Raw genomic sequence first — 17991 nt, forward strand, 5'->3', positions numbered from 1 at the left:
AAGACAAAATGATCAGATGAAATAACTGTAGAAATGCAGATGGGCAATAAAAGATTTATTTATTTTAACTTTGCCACATCAAATCTGCACCAGCTGTTTTGAAGAGCTATCCAGCCTATCTCACTCTGCTCATGTCTCCGCATTCTGCTCCCCTTCAAATAAAAACGGGAAATGTGTTTCCCTTTTGAGGATTACAATTGAATATGTTTCCATTATGTTATCCAAGTTCAAAGTAAATTTATTATCAAAGTACATATATGTCACCATATACAAATCTGAGATTCATTTTCTTTCAGACATAATTAATAAATCCATAATAGAATAAGGCAGAAAGTGCAAATTCAAACCAATTATAGTCATATTTGCACCTTTGCTAATCATGTTCAATATACAGGCATAGAGCCCTTGAGAGACAAACTGGCTCACTGAGTCTGTATCAACCATTAACCTCCTATTTACATTAATCCAAGGTCAATCCCATTTTACTTCCGCAAATTTTACCACTCACCCACAAACTCAGTTGATTTATAGTGGCCGATTAACCGAACAATTCACACACCATTGGGTTGCAGTAGGAGACCATGTGGTTATATAGAGATTGCACCAAGTGCATACAGACAGCTCCTGAGATTAGGATTGAACCTAGTTTGTTGATGTTATGAGGCAGCACTTCCACAGCTGTTCTAAACTCTTATCGATCCTTCCACTATTGGGCACCGGTTTTGTTTATTTACTTTCATTAATAGAACATGATTATAAACATTTTCGCATCAAACCTGCTCTAAGGAACTAACAGTTCTTCAGTGAAGTGTGTCCTTATTTTTTCAACGGTTCTTCTTCTGCCCTCACAATGCGTATTTATAAAGCTATGCAGTGAAATAAACACTCTCTCAAAACTCACAGGAGGTGGAAGCTTTCTTCAGGGTCTTTAATGAGAATTCTTACTCGTGAAACTGCAGAAAGTTAGGTAAAATACGTATTAAATTCAATATAGAATTGCTGTGTGCCTAACTAACACTGTTGATTATTGTCGCAATCTATGTTAATCAAGATAATACCCCTACATAACACTCCATAACTGTGCAGTGTAAACAAAAATAAATCCATGGTGCAACAATATTTTATAATGATAAAAGATAAACATAATACTTCCTTCAAAATATATCTGCTAAATATCAACAAAAACTGAAGACTCACAGATAGTGCTGTTACAAAGGAAAATAAAGAAAGGACGGAGATGAGTGTCTTTCCAGCAAGTGCTTCAAATCAAGCCAACATCTAACCTGTACAGGAAATGATGCAAAAAAAAATTACATAAAGGAGGCAGCTCAGTGGTGTAGTGGTTAGCACAACGCTTTACGACACCAGTGACCCGGGTTCAATTCCCAGCACTGGCCTGTAAGAAGTTCTCCCTATAATCAAGTGGGTTTCCTCCAGGTGCTCTGGTTTCCTCCCACATTCCAAAGACGTACTGGTTGGTGAGTTAATTGGTCATTGTAAATTGTCCCATGATTAGGCTAGGACTAAGTTGGGGGATTACTGGGCAATGTGGATCAAAGGGGCAGACAAACCAACTCTGCACTGTGTATCAATAAAAAAAGTAACATTCATACAAGACAAAACTGCGCCTCTAGAGGGCCAGAACCGCTCTAGTAAATCATTTCTCTATTCACTGCAAATGCCCTTATCCTTCCTAACATACGATGCTGAGAATTAGAGGTCATATGCTTTCAGGTGTTGAATTAGGATTACCTCTATTTATCAAGTCCAAAGTCCTGTGAGCTTTATTTATAGCACATTGAAAGATTATTCTTGATTTTCCCCCAAAATATGAAATAGGTGGTTAGTTTTACTAATGGTAACTAAATTATTGTTTTAAAGTCCACCTAATTCACTAATGTCCTTCATTGAAAGATTCCTGCTGTTACAGTCAAAAGTCATAACGTAATACAGCACAGATGAGTGTGTGGGTTTCTTCAGAGTGCTCTGGTTTCCGAACAAATTGATGTGGAAATGAAATCGTTGTCTTCCTTAATTTATTTTAAATAATATTGCAAGGCACGCACTTATGACGTAGTGGTGTAATGACGTATGCCATTCACATACCTGTACGTAATGAATTATTTAACCAAACAAAGAATGCCTAATCAAACAATATATTTACGATATTACTCAAATATTACTGAAACATTAAATACACAGCATTTCTCCCTGCTTAGCTGTAAGCTCCAACTCAATATTGAATGCATTTCAACTATATACACTATGTAACATATAATACAGCTACTATATAGAAATCCACAGCATAGTAAATTTTAAATTGTCCCATTCAGACCTAAAGATCTAATCGCTGTGGAAGCTTTCCTACTCTTGTGGGTTAAGGTCATTTCTGACAAAATGTGTCAAGGCTATCTGCTTGGCAGTGAGATTTGTGGCTGTGAAACAATCTCAGGTTCTGGGGCCTACTCTGTGGTGCCTGTAGGAGTTGACTCTAGGGCTGCAGGAAATGGTTCTGACAGCTCTGGAGGCCCTTCTTCTCTAACATTGATTCTGCTCTCCTCAACTGATTGACGTGTTATCTCCAGATGATATCAGACACTGTGTAGGAGAGTAGTCCACTTCTGTCCTTAATCTTTCCAAGTACCCACATTTGATCACTCCTGTAGTCTCTCACAAGGACTGCTTATTCAGGTGCGGAACATTGAACCTCCTTGTTTGATAAGCTCTGAATTTGTCTCAGCTATTTGTCCTGCATACTCTTTCTGAGATTGGGTTTGAGGAGATTCAAGCATAAGTACAAGGGACGACTCAGGAACAGCGTAGCTGGTGAGCTGTTGGTTGCGGAGTGTGCTGCATTGCGATGTGCAAGGAGGAAATTGACAAGTTTCTGATTCAGTGTAGTGTGTTCTGCTAACATTGCTCGTAGTGCATTCTTTAGACTCTGGACAAACCTTTCCACCAAACCATTTGTAGCTGGGTGATATGGTGCAGATGTAATATGTCTTATTCCATTCATTTTTGGGAATGACTGAAACTGTTCCACAAGAAACTATGATCCATTGTCACTCACTAAGTGTTCTTGAATATCAGTCCTTGAGAAGAAGCATCTCAACACATCAGCAGCGTGCGAGCCTGTAGTGGAGGCTATTGGAAACACTTCTGGCCACTTTGTAGCTGCATCTACTAACACCAAGAAATTTGTGTCATGACTGATCTAGCAATCTCCACATGAACCCTCTGCCAGGGAAATGCAGGCCTTTCCCAGAGATGTAGGGTGTTGGTCTTGGCATCTTCTGGATGTGTTGGCATCGCGGACAGTGCAGGGCAAGCTGCTCAGTCTGCAGATCTATCCCACGCCACCAGACAAAGCTTTCATTTTGACGACAATGAGGCAACTGGCATATAGCTCTCAGCTTGGATGACACAACAATCTCAATCCCCACATACAGTGCCTTTAAAAAGTATTCAGCCCCCACAACCATTTTCACATTTTACTGTCTTGTTTTCTAATTATAAGATAAATCAAAGGAAGATTTTTCAGCTAATCTGCCAAACATTGTGCATCATATCAAATCAAAAGAAAGATTCAACAATTTACTAAAAATCAAAACCCAAAACTGTGAGGCTGAGAAAGTATTCATCCCCTTTGTAATTACTATGTGAACTTTCCTCAGGTGCAATTCTGCATACTACCTAAGATATTCACACAATTTTTTAATGTAAGTAATTGGAGGATCACTTGAATAAATGTCCCCTCTCCCTGTAAGGTCCAACAGTGTGGTGATTTTCAACAGCTCAAACCAAAATGAAGACAAAAGAGTATTCAAAGCAAGTGAGGGAGATAATTACAGAGAAGCACAAATCTGGAGAAGGGTACAAGATCACCTCAAAGGTACTGAACATACCTGGAAGTTCAGTGCAGCCCACTGTGGAAAAAGAGGAAAAATATGAAACCATAGCCACACTGCCTAAGTCAGGCCACACCTCTAAACTTAGTTGCCAGAGAAGAATGTCACTTGCAAGAGAGGCTACAGTGACACAATCAGTCACTCTGAGCGAGCTGCAGAAGTCAGTCCCTGCAACTAGAGATGAAGATCATGACTCCAGAACCTTTAGGCCTTGGAAAAAAAAGGTATTAATAGAAAAGTGGCAAGGAAGAATCTCTGGCTAAAGAAAAGCATATCCTTGTCCATAAAGACTTTGTAAAGTGTCACTTAGAAGACACTGTAAACATGTGGAAGAAGATTTTGTGGTTGGATGCGAGAAAAGTAGAAATTTTTGGCCACAATACTAGATGGTATGTGTGGCATAAATCTAATACTGCATATCAGCCAGGTAACACCATCCCTGCTGTAAAGTATGGTGGAGGTAGCAACATGCTCGCCTCTGCCAGGAAGTTTAATCTGGGGAGAAATTCATCTTTCAGCAGGACAATGACACAAAGCACACTGCCAGAGCATCCATGGAGTGGTTTCAAATGAGGAAAATTGATGTCTTTGAGTGGACCAGTCAGGGTCCTGACCTTAACCCGATGAGCCATCTCTGGCAAGACCTCAAGATTGTTATCTACCGCCGCTCCCCAACTAAACTGGCACACCTTAAGCAATTTTGCAAAGAGCAATGAGCAAATCTTGCTCCATCATGTTGTGCAAAGCTAATAGAGACTGATCCAAAAAGACTACTGGCTGCAATAGCAGCAAGAGGTGGTTCAACTAAGTACTGAACAAAGGGGGATGAATACTTTTGAACTGCTGACATTTCAATTTTATTTTCATTTTTAGTTTCTCATGCTTTATAATTTTCCGTTTTTTGGGCTCTACTGTGAAAAAAAGGAGCATGTGATTCACAAATAAAAGTTCTCAGTAAAATTCATCAAAAGCCTTGGTTGTAATACTCATTTATGTGAACAAAGGATTGGGGGCTGAATACTTTTACAAGAAACTGTAAGGCAACATCTGTCAAGGGCAAGTTCATCCCAGCACTGGTAAACATGAGGAAACTGGGATTTCTGTTGCACATTCTAAGCATTTTGAGAGGCCATGTAGATCTGAGACAGTGTGGGGTCTTTCTTGGTTTCCCTTTGGGGGGACTTAATAGGGAGACTTCTGATTTGCATAAGGGAGAATATATCAAAAGGAGTGTCCAATTTAGTAATTTTTTCAGGTATTTCCTTTTCCAAGGATAAACATTTCTATGATTAGTCATCCTCTTGAATTTGTTCTTGGAATTGTGACCTCCAAGAAACGGATTCAATTTTTACATTCGTGCAGCTGTCGTTAGTGGAACATTCTTCTGTGGGCTGAAGATTAGATTAGATTAGATTCAACTTTATTGTCATTTTGCCGAGTACAGATACAAAGCCAATGAAATGCAATTAGCATCTGAACAGAAGTGCAAAAGAATAGTATTATTTACAAAATAACTGCGAATAAAAAGTAAGTGCTACAGCACATAAATATAAAAGTACTGAGACAGTACAATATGGGTGCAATACTGCTTAGTGCTGTGATGTGAGGTTCAGCAGGGTCACAGCCTCAGGGAAGAAGCTCTTCCTGTGCCTGCTGGTGCAGGAGCGGAGGCTCCTGTAGCGCATACCGGATGGGAGGAGAGTAAAAGGTCTATGGTTAGGGTGAGATGCATCTTTGATAATGCTTTTCGCCCTGTCCAGGCAGCGTTATTGGTGGATGTTCTCAATGGTGGGCAACTGGGTGCCGATAATCTGCTGGGCAGTTTTCACCACATGCTGGAATGCTTTGCGGTCTGTTACGGGACAATTGCCATACCACACTGAGCTGCAGTTGGTGAGTATGCTCTCAATGGTACAGCGGTAAAAGTCTGTCAGTATCCTGGGACAGAGGTGAGATTTCTTAATGCTCCGCAGGAAATAAAGGTGCTTTTGCGCCTTTTTGATCAGGATGGAGGAATTCAGGGACCAGGTGAGATCCTCGGAAATGTGGACACCAAGGAATTTGAAACTTGATACACGCTCCACTACAGCTCCATTGATGTAGATGGGGACGTGGGTGTGGCTCCTAGCATACCTGAAGTCCACAATAATCTCTGTGGTCTTCTGGGTGTTAAGGGCCAGGTTGTTATCGGCACACCAAGTGGCCAGGTGCTGGACCTCGTCCCTGTAGGCCATCTCGTCATCCCCTCTGATTAGGCCAACCACCGTGGCGTCGTCTGCAAACTTGATTATGGAGTTAGAACCGTGTACAGGAACGTACTCATAGGTGAAAAGGGAGTACAGAAGAGGGCTCAGCACACAGCCTTGAGGCACGCCAGTATTCACGGTGAGAATGGAGGAGAAGAGGTTGTCTAACTTAATTGATTGGGGTCTGATAGTCAGAAAGTCCAAGGTCCAATTGCAGAGGGATGAGTTGATACCAAGCTGGCGAAGTTTGGCGATCAGCTTGGAGGGGATCACAGTATTGAATGCCGAACTAAAGTCAATGATCAGCATTCTGACGTAAGAGTTGGGGCTGTCCAGGTGGGTCAGGGCAGAGTGAAGTGCCGTGGAGATGGCATCTCTGTTGACCTGTCTCTCAAAGCACTTTGCAATGATAGGGGTGAGTGCAACTGGGCGGAAGTCATTAAATGGACACTATTGTTGAAAATCAATAATGATGGTAAAATCTCTCCCATACAAATACTGATTGAAATGTTTTATACCCCAAACCAGATTCGAGTCTTCTCTGTCAACCTGTGTGTGATTTTTCTCTGGGAACATGATGCAAACTCTATGGGACATTCACTTCCATCACTCATAACATGTGATGTGACTGCATGTATGCTATAGGACAAAGTATCACTGAAGGGTTTGGATCATAATCTGTGAGCACAGTGCCTGATGTCACCATTTCCTTTGTCTTTCGAAAATCCAATTCACACTGCTTTGCCCATTGTCATTTCTTCTTGATCTCAGCACCCTTGTGTATTTAAAAATGCAAACATGAGGAAATCTGCAGATGCTGGAATTTCAAGCAACACACATAAAAAATGCTGGTGAACACAGCAGGCCAGGCAGCATCTCTAGGAAGAGGTACAGTGGACGTTTCGGGCTGAGACCCTTCGTCAGAGCTAACTGAAAGAAGAGCTAGTAAGAGATTTGAAAGTGGGAGGGAGAGGGGGAGATCTGAAATGATAGGAGAAGACAGGAGGGAGAGGGATGGAGCCAAGAGCTGGAAAGTTGATTGGCAAAAGGGATACGAGAGGATCATGGGACAGGAGGCCTAGGGAGAAGGAAAGGGGGAGGGGGGAAGCCCAGAGGATAGGCAAGGAGTATAGCGAGAGGGACAGAGGGAGAAAAAGGAGAGAGAGAGAGAGAGAGAGAAAGAAAGAAAGAAATGAATGAATGGATGAATAACGGATGGGGTACGAAGGGGAGGTGAAGCATTAACGGAAGTTAGAGAAGTCAGTTTTCATGCCATCAGGTTGGAGGCTACCCAGACGGAATATAAGGTGTTGTTCCTCCAACCTAAGTGTGGCTTCATCTTGACAGTAGAGGAGGCCGTGGATAGGCATACCAGAATGGGAATGGGACATGGAATTAAAAGGTGTGGCCACTGGGAGATTCTGCTTTCTCTGGTGGACAGAGCGTAGGTGTTCAGTGAAATGGTCTCCCAGCCCTCATCAGGTCTCATCAATACATAGGAGGCCATATCAGGAGCATCAGACGCAGTATATCATTCCAGCCGACTCACAGGTGAAGTGTTGCCTCACCTGGAAGGACTGTCTGGGGCCCTGAATGGTGGTGAGGGAGGAAGTGTAAAGGCACGTGTAGCACTTGTTCCGCTTACAAGAATAAGTGCCGGGAGGGAGATCGGTGGGAAGGGATGGGGGGGGGGGGGAAGCAAATGGACAAGGAAGTTGCATAGGAAGCAATCCCTGCGGAAAGCAGGAGGGGGGGTAGGGAAAGATGTGCTTAGTGGTGGGATCCCGTTGGAGGTGGCAGATGTTACGGAGAATTATATGTTGGACCCAGAGGCTGGTGGGGTGGTAGGTGAGGACAAGAGGAACGCTATTCCTGGTGGGATGGCGGGAGGATGGGGTGAGAGTAGACGTGCTTGAAATGGGAGGGATGCGTTTGAGAGCAGAGTTGATGGTGGAGGAAGGGAAGCCTCTTCCTTTAAAAAAGGAGGACATCTCCTTCATCCTGGAATGAAAAGCCTCATCCTGAGAGCAGATGCAGCGGAGACGGAGGAATTGCGAGAAGGGGATCGCAAATACCCTTGTGTATTCTTATGTCTGAACGATGTGACAACAGTAAGTGATGCTTGGTTTAAAGAGCTCACATATGTTGCATTGTGTTCAGAGCCCATAATCTTCTAATCTTTTTAACACCATCCTGAGATTTTGGAGATGGTGTTGTCATCCTTACCGGTAACAACAATGCCATCCAAGTAACACTGAGTTCCTCGACAGCCTTGTAGTACCGAGTCCATAGCTTTCTGCCAGAGTGCATGTGCAGATGCTACCAGAAAATTAGGCCTGTTATAGCAATAAAGCCTTTACTGAGTGTTTATGGTGAGAAATACTTTGGACTCTTCTTCTATCTTCATTTGTATGTAGGCCTCAGCTAAATCCACTTTGCTCAAGTTTCTCCCTCCAGAAAGGCTTGCAAAGATATCCTCTGTCCTGGGCAGAGGGTCTTGATCTGCTTGCAGCACTGGGTTAATGGTGACTGGTGACCTTAAAATCACCACAGATCCTGAAAGACCAATTCTCCTTGGCTACTGGGATCACATGCATTGCCAATGCACTCCACTCAACCTTGGAGAGAATTCCTTTTGCTTCTATATGACCTAACTCACTGGCTAGTTTATGAAGGATAGTACGTATAAGGAACAGGGTGGGCTTTGTAAAACTTGGGTGTGGCATTCTCATTTAACACTATTTTACCCTTGACATGTTTGAGTTTTCCAATACCATCCTTAAGCACTGCTGTGGCATTATCCAGTACCTTTCTTAATTTGCTTTCAGGTGATTCTGTTGCAGGGGGTGTGGCACGCAAATGGTGGATGAATGTCCAATTAAGTTGTAGTTGTCTCTGCTGCTCACGCCCCACAATGCTGGCTCTTCCTGATTTAATTCACTGTTACAAATGTCATTCCTCCAAGGGTTATCTTTTTTCCAGTATAAGTTGGATATCAAAGTTGCTGGTGAACGCAGCAGGCCAGGCAGCATCTGTAGGAAGCGGTGCAGTCGACGTTTCAGGCCGAGACCCTTCGTCAGGACTAACTGAAGGAAGAGTGAGTAAGGGATTTGAAAGTTGGAGGGGGAGGGGGAGATCCAAAATGATAGGAGAAGACAGGAGGGGGAGGGATAGAGCCAAGAGCTGGACAGGTGATAGGCAAAAGGGGATACGAGAGGATCATGGGACAGGAGGTCCGGGAAGAAAGACAAGGGGGGGGGGACCCAGAGGATGGGCAAGAGGTATATTCAGAGGGACAGAGGGAGAAAAAGGAGAGTGAGAGAAAGAATGTGTGCATAAAAATGAGTAGCAGATGGGGTACGAGGGGGAGGTGGGGCCTTAGCGGAAGTTAGAGAAGTCGATGTTCATGCCATCAGGTTGGAGGCTACCCAGACGGAATATAAGGTGTTGTTCCTCCAACCTGAGTGTGGCTTCATCTTTACAGTAGAGGAGGCCGTGGATGGACATGTCAGAATGGGAATGGGATGTGGAATTAAAATGTGTGGCCACTGGGAGATCCTGCTTTCTCTGGCGGACAGAGCGTAGATGTTCAGCAAAGCGGTCTCCCGGTCTGCGTCGGGTCTCGCCAATATATAAAAGGTCACATCGGGAGCACCGGACGCAGTATATCACCCCAGTCGACTCACAGGTGAAGTGTTGCCTCACCTGGAAGGACTGTTTGGGGCCCTGAATGGTGGTAAGGGAGGAAGTGTAAGGGCATGTGTAGCACTTGTTCCGCTTACACGGATAAGTGCCAGGAGGGAGATCAGTGGGGAGGGATGGGGGGGACGAATGGAAAAGGGAGTTGTGTAGGAAGCGATCCCTGCGGAATGCAGAGAAAGGGGGGAAGGGAAAGATGTGCTTAGCGGTGGGATCCCGCTGGAGGTGGCGGAAGTTACGGAGAATAATATGTTGGACCCGGAGGCTGGTGGGGTGGTAGGTGAGGACCAGGGGAACCCTATTCCTAGTGGGGTGGCGAGAGGATGGAGTGAGAGCAGATGTACGTGAAATGGGGGAGATGCGTTTAAGAGCAGAGTTGATAGTGGAGGAAGGGAAGCCCCTTTCTTTAAAAAAGGAAGACATCTCCCTCTTCCTAAAATGAAAAGCCTCATCCTGAGAGCAGATGCGGCGGGGACGGAGGAATTGCGAGAAGGGGATGGCGTTTTTGCAAGAGACAGGGTGAGAAGAGGAATAGTCCAGATAGCTGTGAGAGTCAGTAGGCTTATAGTAGACATCAGTGGATAAGCTGTCTCCAGCTTACCACCATTCAGGGCCCCAAACAGTCCTTCCAGGTGAGGCAACACTTCACCTGTGAGTCGACTGGGGTGATATACTGCGTCCGGTGCTCCCGATGTGACCTTTTATATATTGGCGAGACCCGACGCAGACTGAGAGACCGCTTTGCTGAACATCTACGCTCTGTCCGCCAGAGAAAGCAGGATCTCCCAGTGGCCACATATTTTAATTCCACATCCCATTCCCATTCTGACATGTCCATCCACGGCCTCCTCTACTGTAAAGATGAAGCCACACTCAGGTTGGAGGAACAACACCTTATATTCCGTCTGGGTAGCCTCCAACCTGATGGCATGAACATCGACTTCTCTAACTTCCGCTAAGGCCCCACTTCCCCCTCGTACCCCATCTGCTACTCATTTTTATGCACACATTCTTTCTCTCACTCTCCTTTTTCTCCCTCTGTCCCTCTGAATATACCTCTTGCCCATCCTCTGGGTTCCCCCCCCCCTTGTCTTTCTTCCCGGACCTCCTGTCCCATGATCCTCTCGTATCCCCTTTTGTCAATCACCTGTCCAGCTCTTGGCTCTATCCCTCCCCCTCCTGTCTTCTCCTATCATTTTGGATCTCCCCCTACCCCTCCAACTTTCAAATCCCTTACTCACTCTTACTTCAGTTAGTCCTGACGAAGCGTCTTGGCCTGAAACGTCAACTGCGCCTCTTCCTACAGATGCTGCCTGGCCTGCTGCGTTCACCAGCAACTTTGATGTGTGTTGCTTGAATTTCCAGCATCTGCAGAATTCCTGTTGTTTAAGTTGGATATCTGCAGGTTTCAGTTTAGTATCTTTGAAGTGTTGTTCAAACTCATTTTGTGGAAACTCTGAAAAAGCCTAGTGAGTCAGTGTCTAATTCCATTTTTATTAATTTGCCGTTCACTTCTGGTGTAAGCCATATTGCTTCTCTTTGGTTGGTTTTCACATTGTAAATCTTAAGACATTTCAGTCCTGTGTCACTTTCATCATTATCAGACTTTTTATTTACGGCATGCAGATGAGTGCTCTTTTTCAAACTGCATCTTGACTTTTTATCTTTTTCTCTTCCCTGTGCAGTCCATTTATTTTTGTCTACCCGGCACTTACTTTGTATGTGTCCTACTTTGTTGCATTTCCTGCAAGTTTCACCTTAAAATCTACAGTGGCCTAGTGTATGTGAACCCCTGACACAAAGGTAACACAATTTGTTCAGCCAGGCAGTTTCTGTTTAGTCATTTTGGACATTACAATTTTGTTCACACTCATTTTCATTCCTGACATCATTGAACTGACAATGCTCAGACAATCCCTTCAATTCAGCCATGTATGCTGAAATGGACTACCCTTCCTTTTGATTCTGCTCATGAAACCTAAAGCATTCTTCAGTGAACAGTTCTAAATGTTCCTGCAGTACTTTTATGATATCAGGAAAGCTCATTTCAGCTGTGTTGTTTGGAGCAGTCAAACTTCCAAGCAAACTGTATGCTCTTCCACCAATGCACTCAGCAAAATTGCCACTGATTTCTCATTGGCCATTTAATTTGCTTCAAAATACTGCTCATTTCATATACAGGAGACAGTTATCTTTTGTGCAATTGAGCACATCTAACTTTCTGATGTAGCCAGCCATTTCTGCTTTTTTAAAATTCATTATTTCTCTCACTGTTTATGAACCAGTGAATTTATCAGTTTTCTGCCTTTTTTTAACTCAATTGTCTTTCTCCTCTTACTCAGAAAGAAAACAAGCTGTGATTTTTTTTTCACTCAAATGTCTCACTGCGATTTTTTAAAACTTGAATGTCTCGATGCACTTCAAAAGGTAGATAATCATCTCGGGTCCATTTTAAATTTTCTCTTTGCTACTGTTATGTTTTGTAACTCCTAAACATAAAACTAACTTAAAGGAAAACATGGAGCCGAGTATAACTTGTGTATGTTGGTTTCATTTTACTGTAGTGAGGTGCACACTTATGACGCACTCCTCATAAGTTCACCCTTTCATTCCTGGGATCATTCTCAAGAACCTCCTCTGGACCCTCTCCACATCTTTTCTTAGATAAAGGGCCCAAAACCGGTCACAATTATCGAAGAGCGGTCTGAACAATGCCTATTAAAGCCTCAGCATTACATCCTTGTTCTTATATTCTCATCCTCTCGAAATGATTGCTAACCTTGCATTTGGCTTCATTACTATCGACTCAACCTGCAATTTAATCTTTAGAGAAACCTGCATAAAAACTCCCAAGTCTCTTTGCACCTCTGATTTTTGAATTTTCTCTCTGTTTAGAAAACAGTCTACATCATTATTCCTTCTAACAAAGTGTTTAACCATACATTTCCCTATTCTATATTCCATCTACCACGTCGTTGCCCATTCTCACAATCTGCCTAAATCCTTCTGCAGTCTCCCTGCTTCCTCAGCACTACCTGTCCCTCCACCTATCTTTGTATCATCCACAAACTTGGCCACAAATCCATCAATTCTGTCATCAAAATCATAGACATATACCCTGAAAAGAAGCAGTCCCAACACCAGCTCCTGTGGAACACCACTAGTCACTGGCAGCCAACCATAAAAGGCCTCCTTTATTCCCATACTTCGCTTCCACCCAATCAGGCAGTCTTCTATCCATGCTGGCATCTTTCCTGTAATATGATGTTCATTACACAACATCCAATCCAGAATAGCTGATGCCATCACTCAGTTTGCCATCCCCCTGCCAAATCAATTTAAACCTTTCCCAACAGCTCTAGTAAACCCACCCACAAGGATATTGGTTCCTCCTCAGGTTCAGGTGCAACCTGTCCCTTTTGTAGAAGTCATACCTTCCCCAGAGGAGATCCTAATGATTCAGAATCTGAAACCCTGTCAGCTGCACCAATTCCTCAACCAAGCATTCATCCTCCAAATCATCTTATTCTTACCTTCACTGGCATGTGGCACATGCAGGACTTTGGGCATTACTACCCTGGAGGTCCTGCTTTTTAGCTTTCTCCCTAACTCCCTATATTCTTTCTTTTCCAACCTAGGTCATTGGCATGAATATATACCATGACTTATGGCTGGTCATCTCCCGTTTAGAATGCTGTCGGCTAGATCTGAGATATCCCTGACCCCGTCACCTTGGAGGCAAAACACCAACCAGGTGTCTTTTTCACATCCTCAGAATCTCCTGTTTGTTCCAATAACTATGGAATCTCCTATCACTACTGCATTTGTCTTCTCCTACCCCACCTTCCCTTCTGAACCACAGAGCAAGACAGTGCCAGAGACATGCTCAGTCCAGCTTCTGCCTGGTAGCTCATCCCTCCGACAGAGTCCAAAGCAGTACACTTATGATAGAAGGGAACGGCCACAGGAGTACTCTACATTGGCTGCCTATTCCCTTTCCCTCTCCTGACAGTCACCCAGGTCCCTGTGTCCTGCAATTTATGGGTGACTGCCTCCCTCTGGCTTCTATCACCTCTCCGTTCTCCCGTATGAGCCGAGCTGCAGCTCCGGTTCCTTAAAACGGTCTCTCAGGAAATGCAGCTTGATGCACCTTGTGCAGATGTAGTTATCAGGGAGACACAGAGGGTACTCTTCTTGAATCAACATTATGTGCAGGCTGGGGACTTAACACCTAAGACGCTGTCAGTAAGGAACAATATAATTAAGAACACAACTGAGGAGAAACCATGTTTAATTGCAGATAAATAATTTAAAGGGAAACAAAACCTTTGCAAGAAAGCCCAATCCATGGACATTGCAACTGCACGCAGAATAGACTTGTCTGAAGTTCTTCTAGTAATGTAAATAATTTTTTACATAAACCATTATATGCTTCTGTATATTTACAGTAAAACATTCAGGAATCTTCATTCTTGCTACCATTAAGCCACACCAAAACCCGAAAGGCGCAAGTTCTCAACATTAAATGGCCTTTCAAGGACCCTTTTATTCACAACTAAATTAGTTCTCTGTGTTCTAATTTCCTTGGTTAACCTTCCATTTTAAATTTAGACCTATGCAGTTGTGGAAGAGGGAAGAATATCCACTGAGAATTAAACTGCTATTTTAGACACAGTACAGCAAGTCTGCTGTTTATGAATGTCAATCAGGTAGAAGCCAGAATTCCTCTTTTGATGAGCAGTGTTAGAGAGTCTACCTTATATACAACAATCATGACCAGATAATGAAACAAGGGGGATGCACAAAATTGAAATATTCAGTTTCTGCAGGAAAGATTTTGCAAGTGCTAATGAGCAAATATCAACCAATTATAGTCCACCTGGAATAATGATGCCTTAACACTCTTAAGCAGCTAATGAGCCACTTTAGCAGTATAAATCTCCCAGACTTCATTAATCCAGATGTGGAGTGTGTATTAGAGAATTGCTTACAGGCAAGTTGTTCAATTATTTTTCAGGGAGAATACGTTGTGATGGCTACTGATTAATTGTGAGTAAATAAGATGCATTTTGTTTTTGTTTTTTTTGGATATTCACTGGTGTTTTGCAAAACTTGTTTTTGTTTAATTTCTTTTATTCTCAATGATTCCATTTTTAATGCAAATAATTCTTCTGATCTTTATCAGAGTTCTGGAAGGAAAAGCTCCAAATTTCTGTAATTTTCCAAGAAAATCATTGTTTGCAAATATTGCCTTGGAGTCTTGTGACTACTTTTATGCTGTCACAGTCCCTAAATTACAAAGAAAGATATTTGCATCAATGTCATGCCATTGATAAACATGTAACGTCAATTTGAAATTCAGAGTAAAACATCAAGGAGAAGCCTGATTATTAGTGTAAGTAAATGTTTATAAGATTAAACTGGAGACAAAATACCTGCAGAAAAAAACATCAGCACAGATTTTGGCAGAAGCTCACACATATCTCAAAAAGAAAAGTACTCCATCTACTAGCTTGCTGATTATACCACTGTAGTGGGTTGAAGCTCAAATAATTATGAGTCAGAATATAGGAAGGAGATAACCAAGTGATGTAGAGTCACGACAATAATACCAGCAAAATAAAAGAGCTAGTCATTGACTTCCGGAAGGGGGTGAAGCACATGCTCCTGTTTACATCAACGGTGCTGAGGTCACAAAGAGTCAAGAGTTTGAAGTTCCTAAGCATAAACATCACCAGTAGCCTGTCCTGGCCCAGCCATGCTGATATGATGCCACTGTCAAAAAAGTTCACCAGTGCCTCTAATTCAGCAAGCTAAAAATACTTGGCATTTCCCTTTTGACCCTCACTAATTTTTATCAATGCACCATAGAAATCCTCCTATCTGGATGAATCATGGCCTGGTATGACAAGCTCTCTGCCCATGACCACAAGAAACTGCAGAGTTGTGGACACAGCTCAGCACATCACAGAAACCACCCTCCTCTCTGTGGTCTCTCCACATATCTTGATGCCTCAGTAAAGCAGCCAGCAAAATCAAGAACCCCACCCACCCATCGGGCAGAAGATATAAAAGCCTGAAAGGATGTACTAATAGGCTGAAGGACAACTTAGGTAGGACTCTTGATCTCATAATCTACTTCAATATGGCCATGCATCTTATTATCTAATTGCACTGCACTTTCTGAATAATTTGTAACACTTCAATCTGCATTGTGTTATTGTTTTACCTTGTGCTATTTCAATGCATTTTTGTGTTGAAATCATCTGTTGAACTACAGTTGCAACTACAGTTACTACTTACAAGACAAGCTTTTCACTGTACTTTGGTACATGTGGTGATTTTAAACCAATTTACCAAAAGATCACGCAGTAATCTACTTCCATAGGTTAAATTTCCTTGTATTAATCTTTACTATTCTTGTGTTTGAAGGCCAAGATAACTACCCTGAAGGTGAAAATATTGAGCTTCTAATAACCTAAAATGAGGTATTTGGCGATTTTTTTTTTCTTTTTGCAAAAATATAAGGAATTTACAACCCCTGATCAGCGAGTCCTGGGGTCAGCACTCAAATGTCAGCAAAGTCCAGAGATCGGCGTCTGGGGTAGAAAGCCTGAAGATAGAAGACCAAAGTTGGTGAGTCCAGGGATAGAAGCCCGAATGTTGAGTCTGCAGGTCTGGGTCTGGGACTTGAGGTTGGAGGCCCAACATGTATGAGTCAGTAAGTCCAGGGCCACGGACTTGAGGCCCAGAGGTGGCCTATCTTCAGTGTGAATGGCCTGTCTATGTGTGTGAATGGATGGGCGGTGAGAAAGCAGCTTGATTTGCCATTGTTGTCATGTTATGTTGCTGTTGATATTGTTGTTGTTGCTGATACTTGTGGTGTTCTGCTGAATATTGTGGGCATGCTATGTTGGATCTGGAATGTCTGGCAACACCCGTGGGCTGCCCCTGCACATACTTGGGTGTGTTGGTGGTTTATGCAAAATGGTGCATTTCACTGTATGCTTCAATGTACAAGTCAAGTCAAGTTTATTGTCACTTAACTTCATATATGTATATATCGTTCATATAGAAACGAGACGACGTTTCTTCAAACCAGGGTGTGAAGCACATAACTCATGATAATTTGCGAAGGTAAGGATAAATTCTACAGATGAATCTCATATAAATAGCAAACTAAAGTGCATTAATATTAAATATTGTAAGGTACAGAACAGATTAACCAGTGACACTTCAAATACAATGCGCCCGGTAGTTCAGAAGCCGAATTGCCTCCAGGAAGAAAATTTTTCTCATCCTGACTATTCTTGTTTTTACGCATTGTAGTCTCCTGCCAGATGGCAGATAGTCAGAGGATGCTGGATGGATGGGTGGGGATCCTTAATAGTACCAGGGCAGCGCTCCTGATGGATGGTAGGGAGACCCTCTGATCCTCTCAGCAGTTCTCACAGTCCTTTGTAGGGGCATCTGGTCTGATGCTCGACTGCTCCCATACCAGATGGAGATGAAATTTGTCAGGACACTCTCAAGGGTGCTCCTGTAAAACGCAGTTAAGATGGCGGGGTAGGGGTGTAATAAGTGAATGTGAATTTACAGCAGAAACAGCTTCACTTGTCTCAATACATGTCTGTGCCAATTGAAAAGGAAAAACTCAACCTAATCCCAGTTTATAATCCAGCAAATCACAGAATTTCAAGTAAATATTTGTGCATCGTTTCAGACTGAGATTCATATCCTTGTCACCATCTAACCAAGATATCTTTCCCCCATTCCCGCTTAATACTTCAGCAATTCCCTGATGGTGCACATTGAGAAGAGAAAAACCAAAGAATATGAATTTAGATTGAGAAAGGAAGGTGTTGCTATGTGTTATCTTCTACTAAGGCATACTTTGACAAGCACAACCTGGTTCATTTTACTAAGAGAAGGAGGACTGGAGTTGTCATTGTGTCAATGTTGTTGAACAGGATACATGGTCAAGGCCATGGAATCTCACATCCTAAAGAATATTTCTCTCTGCTCAAGTTATTTTAAAAGCAAACTTGTAGCATAGAACTTCCTAGTACCAAGGACAGGGTGTCTTTACAAGAAATAATGGTATTTCTTCATACTTTATTTTTTTTTAAATCCCCAGC

Source organism: Mobula birostris, chromosome 11 (assembly GCF_030028105.1).
Source record: "Mobula birostris isolate sMobBir1 chromosome 11, sMobBir1.hap1, whole genome shotgun sequence".
In the NCBI taxonomy this organism is placed as follows: Eukaryota; Metazoa; Chordata; class Chondrichthyes; order Myliobatiformes; family Myliobatidae; genus Mobula; species Mobula birostris.